Here is a 13,366-nt window from a genome sequence, read left to right on the forward strand (position 1 = left end):
ATCATTGCATTTGCTATGTAGTATTGATAGTTTCTTATATATTTAGTTCAGATGGTTTAAGAAGAAAGATTTATACCATCGTCTAACTAAAATGTATTCACAGAGATTAAGGAAGCTACTTGTAGAACCACTTACACACACACACACACACACACACACACACACACACACAAAAGCCCAAAACCTCGAAGAAAAACTTTAACTTTTTGGGCCTTACTTTTTGGGCATCCTCTTAAACAGAAATTACCTATGCAAATCCATTGTTTAGATAACAATTCTGTATTAACTTGTTTCAGGTTCTTTATAAACCTGTATCACCTATACTCAGCCTTGGGATTTTTTCCGTTTCAGTGAGTCCTCTATTTTCTGAAGGAGAGAATACCCACACAGGGTGGGATAGAACTACTAAAGGTATGTTGATTCACTCTCCTGCCTGGGAGCAGATGCTGCACTGAAATTGTCTAGCCAAAATCCAAATCATAGTATTTTAGGCTGATTATAAACAAGATAATTTTCAGTTGGCCTTTGTTTGATTGTTGTTTTTGTTGGCTGACAATTAAAAGCATGAAGTGGAAATGTGTTAAGCATTAAGGTAAGAAGATAAGCATCAAGTCAGGAAAGCTGACGAGGGAGTCACCTCTCCTTTAGGGCCTTCAATGTAGGACTGAGGGGGCCCAGGGAAATTTGTATGACATATTTTCTCTCCCTTTGTATTCAGGTGAGAGAAGGTTATAATAAAGACCCAAGATTCAGGTCATGTAGGACAAAGATTCTGGAATCAGATGGCCCCAGTGTCGGCCCTGATTTTGCCCATCACTAAGTCTATGACTTTAGGGGAAAGTTACCTAACGTCTATCATCTGACTTATTTATTACTGATTTCCCCCAACCTTGCACCATTTCTAAAATATAATAATGCTGATTAGCTGCTTTTTGATGTAGTAAATGAGTGAATATATAACATTTATGCTTCTCCTCTGTAATGTGGAATAATAGTTATTTCTTCCTTATAAGAAATAATAAAAGTGAAATGTGCTTATAATAAAGAAATATTATTTCTTTATTATAGAGAAATATTATTTCTTTATTATAAGAAATAATAAAAGTGAAATAAAAAAAGTGAAAAGGCTTACCTAATAAAAGAAAAGGAAGGTATTGACAATGCTATGTTAGAAGACTTTTGTGACTTGAAGAAGGGTAGGCTGTGTTGTTGGCTTTGGTAAGAAGGACTCATTGATAAATGGTGGTGGTTGGACAGAACATTGGACTATAAACAGTAACCTAAGTGTTCTTCCACTTACTAATGAAACTGCAATTTTTTCATCTCTAAAGTAGGAATAATAATTGAAGCTTTCTTATAAGTTTGCTATAACAATTTTTGAAAACTTCAGGTAAAGTACTTTGAATAGTGACTACACATATGCATAGTAAGTTTTCAATAAATATGATTTATCATTATCACTATTTTTATCCTGAGCTCTGAGGGGTAATCCAATGGATAGCCTCACACATCAGCATCTTATAGAGATTGCCTTCACTAAATACAGCTTCTGTCCAAACTCATGTCCTCTTCCTTGAACTGTCTGCACTTCATAACTACTCAATATAAGGATAGAAACTAGACTTGGATTTCTGATTCTTAACTCAAGACAATGCTGAAGGATCACCCAGTCTTAGTGCCCCCCAGAGGGTTCGCTGAGGCTTCTGATGAGCCTGAATCACTAGTCTTTACCTATTGCATTTCCTTGGGAACCTAATCTACCACATTATTATAATTCAAAATGTCCATCACCTCTACATCAGTCCCCAGCAGGAATAAACTACAGAAAGTCTAAGTGTCATTCAGGAAATGTGGAATAAGCCATTTATCTGTTTTTCTGCTTTCTGGTCTGTTTGCTGTATCTCTGAATCTTGAACACCTCCCTCGTGCTTCCAGTCTATAATGCAACTCTTAGAAATGATTCTTGGCAAAAAAGTCATATTTTATTCAATTCTCCCTGTACTTGTTACCCCAGTCATGCAGTTTCTATGAAAGCAAAAGTCAAATTAATTTTTAAAATTCATTAATGAAATAATCATATATAAAGTGAGTAACTCCTCAAATACACTTTTCTTCTAGCATTAGCATGTTTCCTGATCTATTGTATCAAGATCTTGTTGGTTAGACTCTCAATGATTGCCAGGTGTTATAAATGTATCTGTTGTTTAGAGATGATATTTCTAACTTGAGGAATATAATACAAAGTAATTGTAAAAGAATTGAGAATTTTACCAGAGATTTCATAAAGTTGATGAAAGTAATAAAAATGATCTTGGAGAAGGCCCTAGACCTCATAAAATCATTGATTGATAACAAGATGGAAGGGTTAAACCAGAAAACAATTGAGGAAGAGACAAACTACTGATAACAAGATGGAAGGGTTAAACCAGAAAACAATTGAGGAAGAGACAAACTACAAAGATAACCTAAAAGTATCTCCATGGAGCATAATGTGACTGTTAAAAGATTAAGAAGAGACCTTCAAAAAATGAGTAAAGTACTAAGTACTTTTGAAAACAGTACTTTCTTTAAGGTAATGTTTAAGGTAATGTTGGAAAATGAAGGACATTTTATCCTGATCTCATACGTGTATAACAAAAATTATTTACTCATCTTCAAAACAGTAAAGTCTGCTTGATCCATTTTTTGCTTATTCTAAGAATCAGATCAAGATTGCATTTGCAACTTACATTTTTAAATAAGATAAACTTATAATTGTTAATTTGATTTGTCATGCATTTTCTCAGTCAAACTTGCTTTTACTATTTTTTCTAAATAGGTATCTCCATTTTTGTGGGTTGTTCCTTTTAAATAGCCTTTTCTTGTATGAAATTATCCTGAGATAATGAGGTGCCCCTCTCCTCCTCCCCGAGGTAATCTCCTGCTTCCCCAGCATATCTTTATTTCTACTGCTCCTCTAGACCATATATTACCTCTGTTCATGGACTACTAAGGTGTTACATCTTAGCATCTTAAACTTTACCATCCAGGCTAATAGCATCCTAAAAAACCCAGACCTTTACTATTGATCTTGCTCTCAACTTCGGAAAGGAAACCTGGCACTAGGAACTAAATTTCTTTCTCCCTAGCTCTTTATAAACAAAAAATATTATTATTTTCATGAATATGAATAAGAACAAAAAGAACTTGCAGGTGCATAGCACTGAACTATGTGCATAGGCCAGGCACAGAGGTTCATGCCTATAATCCCAGCACTATGGGAGGCCAAGGCAGGCAGATCACTTGAGCCAAGAGTTCAAGACAAACCTGAGCAACATAGCAAAAACCTGTGTCTTAAAAAAATACAAAAATTAGCTAGGCCTGGTGGTGTGCACCTGTAACCCCAGCTACTTGGGAGGCTTACAAGGGAGGATGCCTTGAGCTCAGAAGACAGAGGTTGCATTGAGCCATGACTGCACCACTGCAATCCAGCCTGGATGACAAAGCAAGACTCTGTCTCAAAGAAAAAAAAATTGCATAGATGTATTTTGTATATATGGAATCTGTTTGTAAAAATATATGTATGCATATATATATGTGTGTGTATGTATATATATGTGTGTGTGTATATATATATATAAATACCCCCACAGATTTCTATTTTTTACCATTTAAAATTCCCTGAAAAAGACACATTCATATGGGTGTGTGAAAATGTTACGGCATACAAATTTAGTGATTATTATCTAAGTGCTTTTAATTCCCCAAAATCCTGAACCATAATACGACTAAGTTACCAGAGTGACTGTGGGAATGTGGTAAGCTACCAGAGTTGGCTAATAAAAAAGATATTCTGCCAATGAGCTCTTGTTTGCATGACAAACAACCTGAACATTCATCAAATTAAAACCAAATTCAGAGTGAAATCCTATTTGCATGACAATCAACAGAGCATAGTCAGAACACACACTAGTGCCTAGGACCTGGTAAAAATTCTGCAGGAATAAAAAGCAGCAAAGGAAAGTGGGTAAAACACTTTACCCAAATTTAAGGTAAAACATGGAGGTCAGAGAGAGACGTAGGACTTTTGAATAAAATAAGCCTGGTATACAAGTTTCAGCAAAAAAGCACTCAAAACAGCATGTTTATGCTTTTTATCTTTGTAAAATGAGAGCAAAGTCTAAACTAAAAGAAAGAGGAAAGGGAGGGAGAGAAGAAGAGAGGAAGAAACAAGGGGGGGATCGGCAAGTGGGGAGAAAGAGAGAGAGAGAGAAATAGTTCTCTCTTCCCTGGAAAGGGGATGCAGGCAGCACGGGGTCTGAAGGGAGATAATTCACCAGCCCAACAGTCAGTAGCTAAAGGGTTTGGAAGGCTGCAGGAAGCAGATGTGCTTGGCTGTAAAACAAGCATTGCTCGCCAGGCCCCGGCATCTTCCCAGACTCATGTGTAACATGCAGACATATGTGGTTAATGATAATGAGGAACAGACAGGAGCTGGGAGCTCCAAATCAGGGTCATACACAGAACCCAGCCATCTCATACATCCTCGGGCTTCTTAAACTCGCTCCCTCTAGGAGCCTGTCTTATCCATGCCTTGGCCCAGTGTTAAAGAGTCAGTTTGTCATCATGGAGAGAATATGAGCTCTGGATTTAGGCAGAAGTAGCCCTTATAACTTACCAGGTCTGTGGCCTTGATTATGTTATCTTCTGAGTTTCACTGTCCTCATTTAAAAATGGAGACAAGAGTATATTTTTTGTGTGGATTAAAAGAGATATAGCTGAGCACGCAGGGTACACAGTATGTGTTGAATACAGGGTAGGCCACTTCCCTGTCTTGCATATTGGGGCCTGTCTTTGGTTATCGCTGCCTAATTTAGGTTTCATGTTGTTTTGTGAAGGAGATATCTAATCTGCATTCTTTCCTCTTTAATTATGAAGTAGTATTTATTTATTTATTTTTATTTATTTATTTTTTTGAGACAGAGTCTCGCTCTGTCGCCCAGGCTGGAGTGCAGTGGCTGGATCTCAACTCACTGCAAGCTCTGCCTCCTGGGTTTACGCCATTCTCCTGCCTCAGCCTCCCAAGTAGCTGGGACTACAGGTGCCCGCCACCATGCCCGACTAGTTTTTTTGTATTTTTTTAGTAGAGACGGGGTTTCACCATGTTAGCCAGAAGTAGTGTTTATTAAGCGAGGCAGCAGGAAGAATTACACAGAAGCAGCTCTGAACTGAGAACCGAGAGAGTTGGGAACTATCCTTTCATCTTCCTTGGGCACCAGCATAACTTTGGGAAGCTTCCATCTCTGTTTTTCAGTACCCTCATTTGTTTAAGAGAGTGTTCTCCAGGAAGACAGAACTAATAGGATGTGTGTGTCTGTGTGTGTGTCTGTGTGTGTGTGTGTATTATGAGGAATTGCCTCATACAATTACAGAGGGTGACAAGTTCCAAATATGTAGTTGGCAAGAGGGAAAGCGAGAGGAGCCGACGGTGCAGTTCCAGTGTAAGTTTAGTGGCCTGAGAACCCAATGATGTAAGTTCCAGCCTGAAAGTAAGTGGAGTCAAGACCCAGGAAGAGCCAGGGTTTCAGTTCAAGCCTGAAGGGAGGCAAACAAGTCCCAGCTCAAGGTAGTCAGTCAGAAGAAATTCCCTCATACTCAGGAAGGTGAGGCTTTTTATTCTAATCAAGTCTTCAACTAATTAACTGAGGGCCCCGACACATTAAGAAGGACAGTGTGCTTTACTCAGCCTGTGAATTCCCATGTAGTATTCCATTCAGAAACTCCCTCATGCCACATCAAGAACAATGTTTGACCAAACATCTGAGTACCCTGCGGTCCAGCCAAGTTGACACACAGAATTAACCATCACATCAACCATACCACATGAGAGGAAAGAGGAGGGCAGAAGGTGTGTAGAGTACAGAAATGTAGAATTGAACATTCTGGGAATCCACTGATACTTAGCATCCTCCAGGAAACACGGTGAAACATCTAGATTCTGTAGAAGACTTGCAAGGACACTCAGAGGAAGCTGGCATTGTATTGCACTGTGAAGAAACCGGGCATGAGCTTTCCAAGATGAATTAAACCCTTAACAATGAATAGGGTTAATATTACTGTTTAATTGTGCGTCTACTATGGGCTAGGCATTTTATGTACATTATTCTTCACAGTGACCCTCAGAGCTGGGCTTCACTATATCTCTCTGAGATGAGAAAATGGAGGCTTAGAGGGGCTAAATCATATGCCTAAAAGCCACTTAGCCAGTTAGTGACTGTGCTGGGACTTGCCTACCACTAAAGCTTCTGCTCCTTTTACCCTGTGGCTAAGTTCCCTGCTACATGTGTTGTGTTCTGGTGCCTAAGACATTGCCTAGAAAATGGCAGGCACTCAACAAACATCTGTCAAGTGGACAATGTACAGCACCCACACCAGCTTCATCCTCCCTTTGTTGTCACTAGCTCTCTCACTGGAACATCTGGTCAATCCTGCTCACCTGTCCTGTCCATATTTGCTGTTTCTATGTCAATCTTCAACAGATAAAGAAAAGTTCCTAAATCTCAGCCATATCAGCTGATAAGGGCTGGATATTTCTTCTCACAAAAACGAAGATTTCCCTAACACAGAAAAGGACTCTAGAAACCTGTAAAACCCCAAAATTGTAGTATTTCAAATTCTTTTCCCTGTGGGACACTCAAAACAAGACTCATGCTTCCTCTCTGGTTTTCCTTTCCAAAGAGGCACACCATGTGCTCTGAAGTGCTCTTACACATGACAACCACAAAAATAATTGACATCCTGGGTTCAAGCGATTCTCCTGCTCAGCCTCTCAAGTAGCTGGGACTATAGGTGTGCGCCACCACGCCCAGCTAATTTTTGTATTTTTAGTAGAGATGGGGTTTCATCATGTTGGCCGGGATGGTCTCAATCTCTTGACCTTGTGATCCGCCTGCCTCAGCCTCCCAAAGTGCTGGGATTACAGGCATGAGTCACCACGCTCAGCCTGCTGTGAGGATTTAATGTGCAGATTAATGCAAAGTACATAGCACGGTGCCTGGTACATGAGATGTGAGGCTGAAGAATGATCTACTAGCTGTTATTATTGCCTTATAACAACCTCTAGTTTCTGTCTACACAGTATTTTTTGCTTCTCAAACAAAACAAAACAAAAAACAATTTCTAGGGCCAACGTTATTCTAAATGCTGCCGGAGTTGTGTACACTTTTTGGACTCTGCATTAGAATGGCTTCCCTTGCCGGGTCTCTTTTGCTAGTTGAGTTGGTTCTCTCACCTCATGCCCCTCTTTTGGTTTCTGAATCATACTGCCTCAGCAAAACACTCAAATCCTATGATTCGCCCATCCCCACACCTTGCACTGTTTGCCAGTCTTGGGAGCTGCATTCTCCATATTTACATAGAGATTTGTCACTCTCTCTTTTAAAAAGTTCCCCTTTATTTGAATTAACAGCCTAATTGTCCCAGCTTACCACTTCCAAAGTGACTCCAATAAATAGAAACCACAACACTTGGAAATCACCTCCAGCCCTCACTGTGCAAGCCTTACCCGGAAATCTCTGGCAGCCGCATGTTTTCCTAATGACCTTCAGTTGCTCAGAGAATGTATAATTCATTCCCTACCTATCTTCACTAATCCCACTTTCCTAAAATAAATATTAACTCAACTTATCTGCTAAAACAAGCCCAAATCAAGTCTCTTATCAAATGAACTCAGAGGCAGCACAGAAAACTGAGAATCTGGTCAATAGGAAATTGCTTTCTTTGGAAAAGCAGGTCTAAAACTCCTTTTGGCCTGCAGTTTTATTCAATCCAGTTCAGCAAACCTTTATTGAACACTCTACATGCAGGCAACAACAGTTCTATAGAGGACAGAAAATTGGATTCAAAGTTAGGAAACCTGATATCGAAAGAATTGGATCCAAATTCTATCTTCACTCTTGACCAATTGTGAACGTGAGGAAAGTCACTCTGAGGCTCGGTTTAGGTGGGATAATAACATCATTACTATTACCAGAATCCCTCAACACCCTCACCCTCACCCTGCCTCCCTAGTAGACATAGCTTTTAGTAAAGGCTCTCTGAATTTGCCAATGATAAGATAGTGAGTGTCTTGTGGAATATGAAAAAAATTGACATATTTATGTGTGGATGGATCATGGATCCATGGATGTTGAAATGTTTCTACCTCAGTTCAAAGGAGAAAGTTGTTTGTTTTATTTCATGAAAATGTGTGTCATTGACCATTGGAATTTTCATAATGCAATTTTATTTTAGCCCACTTCAGTCCTAGTACTCTAACAACCCACTTGCTTGCTGCTAGCACACAAGACTGGAAAATCATGCCAAGAAATGTGACCTGAACCTCAAATTCAGAGGCTTATGCTCCCATGGAACCAATCTGGTGATGTTGCCTTTTTGTTTGAGCTTCCTTCTGCCTTAGGCCAACTGGATCATCCTGGCACCAGGGATGCTATGTTGAGCCATAAATACCTGACCCATTTTCTAGCAGCAACAGGCAAGGGGAGAACCAAGATGACATAGGTGACACATGGAAAATGGTTCCAGTTTTGTCCTACTAAACCACAACTACAAAGATAATTTTAAAATGTTCTATGAGAAAAGGGCATGCAGGATTCTCTGTGCTGAACTTCATCCCAGTGAATTACACTGTCTGAGTACATAATGAATATTTTCAGATAAACAAAAGGAGTGGGAATAGCAAGCATAATACAAGGAAAGCTTTAAGACAACAGCTGATTGACCTTTACCTTCAACCTGGTGACTCAATATTGTTCCCAATGTGTGGGTTCCCCTTGTATCACCCTACCTAATAAAATTCTCTCCTGTTTCCTCCCCAGGGAGGTGATGAACAACAACTTAGCAAGTGTTTGTGAAAGGGCAAGGTAGATTGTCAAATCCTGAAAATGCCAGCTATCAGTGCCATTCTTAGCAACTGGGAGAGATGCTATAAGGGGTAAAAGATAAAAATCTCATGACCCCCAGCTCTCTATGAGTGAAAGCCAGTGAAAACTGGCAATAGGATCTCCAACAAGAAAAATCACTGAGCGTTGTGCAAGAGGATTAATAACGAATAAAAATGCAAGTGTTTAGGAAAATGCCTGTGTTATCAAGAGAGTCAAAACCAGATGGGATAATTATGGAGAAGAGGTTACAAATGTCTTAGAAATCTTCAAGGAAAATCATTTTTTGCCCTCTGCAGGGACCTACCAATGCATTCTCTGTAAAGCATCATTAAACCTGCATGGGCCTAATGAGGTAACTCCACATCATCCAGTTATTAAACAAACAAAAAGGTCTGCTCCTACTTTCCGAAGAGCTCTCCAGCCCACACACCTTTATTCGAGTTCAAATTAAGGAATTAAATACTCTCACTTCTTGTACCAGACTGTACTCAAATCTTTGATTTATGGAGTTGGGAACAGAGAAGTAAAAAGAGAGGGTATATTAATATTTATTTTTCTCATCAGCATCTATTCATTAATGCTGTTTTTCACAAAGACCATATAAACTGGAAACACATTTCACTGTTCTAAACACTTGGGGGATAAAATGATATAGTAGAAAAAAGTAATAGGAAAAATGCCAGAATGAAAAAAACAAAATTCTTTAGGCGTGTCTCATGTTATAGGTTTTTGCCTCTTCATGATTCACTGTTAATTTTTAAATATATTTTGATAGTATAGGAATAAACTAATTCCTATGAGTTTGTTTTTCTGTTCTAAAAATCTTTGATAGACTACATGTGGCCCAGGTGTTTCAAGTTGGCTACCTGCTGCTGGAGTGTGCCATTTCTGTACATTCTAAGGGGCATTATTTATAGAAAGACACAAAGATGGAAACTACTATCTTGAGACAAGTGGGTACTTGAAATGTATTATTTTAAAAATACTCCCAAAAGGTTTTAAGAAGTGGACAATCAGAGTATATGATGTGTGTGGCCACTTGGATTCTTAAATTAATAACACTGGTGTATGAAGTTTTACTCCTGAAATCTTAGTAATAAACAAAAACACAAAAGACAAAGGAACATGAAGGTTTTATCCAAGACCATTTTTCTTATGTTAGGAAGCTTTTACAAGGCCTCAGTCTCATGATGTAAATTCAGCAGAATGAAAGACTTTTAGATACAGTGAATTCAGTCAGGACTCCTGCCTTGCCCCTCCCTTGCTTCTTTCTTAAGGAATAGAAACCATTTCCTCTTGGGCCTTCACCAGGAAATGCAGATAACTAACTAGGCAGGAAATGCCTCTACCTTTGACATTTTACTTCTGACACCCTGGTCACAGAGCTAACAACAGCTGCTACTCTGTCACAATGCATAAAACCTAAGTCTTCTCCAAATCACCAAATAGTGAAAATTACCAATTTTAATTCTACTTGCATGACCCATTTATTTAGACCACTTTTTCCCTACTAGTTTATTTTTTGTTGTTCTAAAAAATTTTGGTGGACCACATTTGTCCCAGAAGTTTCATGCTGGCTTTCTGCTGCTAGAGTGTACATCCAAAGGACTGGTATGGATGGCAAGTCACAAAGATAGAAACTACCACCTTAAGACCAGTGGGTACCTGAAATGCTGTTAATTTGAATGTTTCAGTTCTGCCCTTAGTCAAAGCCTACATACTGGAAAGATGGCATTCAGAAAAAAAATGACAAGAGGAGACCAAGACTACACTGGTGTGCTAAAACCAGCTCACCCTGGCTCACACAGGCAAGCAAGACCAATTGAATGCAACTCTTGCCAATTCCTTATTCAATGACTTCTTGGTGTTAGCTAGAAATGAGCCATGTGAGAGTATTTACACCATGGAGAGCAGTAAACATCACAAATTAGAGTGTTTTGTTTTGTCCCAGAAAGTCAGTTGTTAAATTTTTACTAGCACAGGCCTTCCCCAACTAAAGGGCTGAGGAAAGTCCATGTTTAAAGAACCACCTGGCTCTGCAAAGCCTTAGAAAGGCCTCTTCTTTCTTGCAATTTCTCAAAGAAGTGCCAGCAAGAAAGGAAGATCCATCCTGTGACTGTTTTTCTTTCCATGCTCTAAAACAACCAAAACTAGAGTTCTGGCCAATTACCTCCTCTCTTTTCTCTGTGTAATAGATAAACTTCAAAGTGGTGAAATTCCTTTAGCCACATCACTTTTTACACCTTTAATTGTGCTACAATCTGACCTGTCAAGTTCTGGCATCATTCTGGGAAGACATCATTTAAATTTTGCTTTCTTCTACTTTACCCATCAGGCCATAACTTTCATTCCTTTCTAAGCAAAGCTTCCCCAAATTGGTTTTCTCTCCTGCTGCACTGACTCACCTTCCATCCCTCTTTACTCTCAGAGGTCAGCCTGCCACCTCCTCAGTTTGAGCCTCTGATCCTAGTCAATAATGGTTGCTTCTCCTGGGGCCATGGCTGGCCCATATCCTCTTCCTTCTCTCTTTTGGGAGTTATGTCCCTAAAATTCCTCCCTTACCAGCACGGCTATTCTAAGCTGTGAGTCTCAGCCTACATTTCTGAATGGTCTTCTCTCCCTTCTTGATTGGGTTGTTTTTCTACCCCAAATGCAAGTCCCTAAATGCAAGGCTTTCAAGGAGTCTGAGATGAGGATCTGCCATTGAATTCACATGGCCCTTGGAAACCTCTTTTACAAAAATCAATGTTTGTATTTGCAAATATGATATTCTGTATTCTTTACAGATCCTTTTAAAGTAAGAGACGTTATGTGGAACAACAACTTCCACTGATGACCTCTCCAGTGTCCTTGGTTTCCCAATGTATCCTATAGCAGTGGTTCTCAAACAGGGATTATTTGCCCCTGAACGGACATTTGACAAAGTCAGCTAATTTTTTTTTTTTTTTTTTTTTTTTTAATTTTACAACTAGGGAGGATGTGCTACTAGCTTCTAGTAGTTAGCCGTGATGGATACTGCTAAACATCATACAATGTACAGAACAGCCCCACAAAAAAATGACTTCTCCGGCATAAAATACCAATGTGCTGAGGTTGAGAAACCCTGACTTAGAATGACTCTCTCATTGCAGTTTCCCATAGCAGTTCACTGGCTAATGGGAATAAGAGTTGGGTGGTAGCTAAAGGGTACTTAAAGAAACACTTGTTCTTGAGAAACATAAGCAAAATTGCATTTTGTCAATTTCTTCAGTCACACTTGTTTAACCACTCAATACCTCGAAGGCATAAGGTTTGTTGTACTCATCTAATTATCTCAACCTTGGGACAGGAGGGTACCCCATTAGATTTCCAAAAAGTCTTGTTTCTGACGTTCAGTCCTCAGTGAGTTCACAGCAGATGAGCAACTCAATCCGTGGATGTGTTTATAATATGCCATAAATAAGCCATAGTATTAGGACTATGTGTATACACACAGAGGCAGGAATCTGCATCCTTAACAAGTATGTCAAATATGTCACAAGCTTACTCACATTTGGCAATTACTAATTTAGAGGAAATATAAGTCAGTGGCTAGAATCAAAAAGCTCAAAGATTGAACAACAGTTATGCTCCTAACTGCTTGAGTGACTAAGTCTTTGTTGAATCTCATTCAGTTTTCCAGTCTGCAAAATGAGAATACTAATAAAACACTCCTCTTGGGGTTCTGAAAACTAAATGAGGTAAGGCAAGCAAAGTGCTTAGCAAAAATGCCTAGCAGCCAGTAAGCACTTAGCAAATATTCGATGTTGTTAGTAAACCAACCTTTGGGTTTTTTTTTTTTTCCTTTTTTTTGGTTGGAAAAAAACAGACGGAAGCTAGAAGATTATTTTAATATTAGGGGATTATGGATTATCATCAAATAACCTACTTTCTATAAGTACTCCATCAATGTTTATTGTACTGAATTGAAATGAACTGATTTTAGTAGAGTATACATTTATCTCATCATTTGTTACCGAGCAACAATTCAAATACAACAATGTAGTGTCTGAAAGGAATAATTCATAGGGCTTTAAAGCAATGAGAGAAGAAAAAGGGAGAATACAGTACATAGAATACAAGATGTATTGTTCTGAGGCAAGTCTTGGATATCATCTATTTCTACATTAGCTGTCTCTCAAGAGTCCAAAGCTTCTTGCTAATCTGATGACTCCCCACAACATCCTGGTATTATCATTACAATTTTTTGAAACCTGAGCAAACTGAACCACAGAAAAATTGAGTGAATTGCTCACGGTCACATGGAAGTCAAGCCCAGAATAGAACTGATGTCTGCTGGTTTCCCATCTAGCCATGACGCTTTCCAATATACCTTATTTGAAGCAGTCTGGCCAGCAGTGCCTAATGGCTTTAATATTCTTGAATCATTAATTTTTTTTTTTCTGAGTAACATTCTTGGCAAGCTT

This window comes from Papio anubis, chromosome 3, assembly GCF_008728515.1.
Source record: "Papio anubis isolate 15944 chromosome 3, Panubis1.0, whole genome shotgun sequence".
Classification (NCBI taxonomy): Eukaryota; Metazoa; Chordata; class Mammalia; order Primates; family Cercopithecidae; genus Papio; species Papio anubis.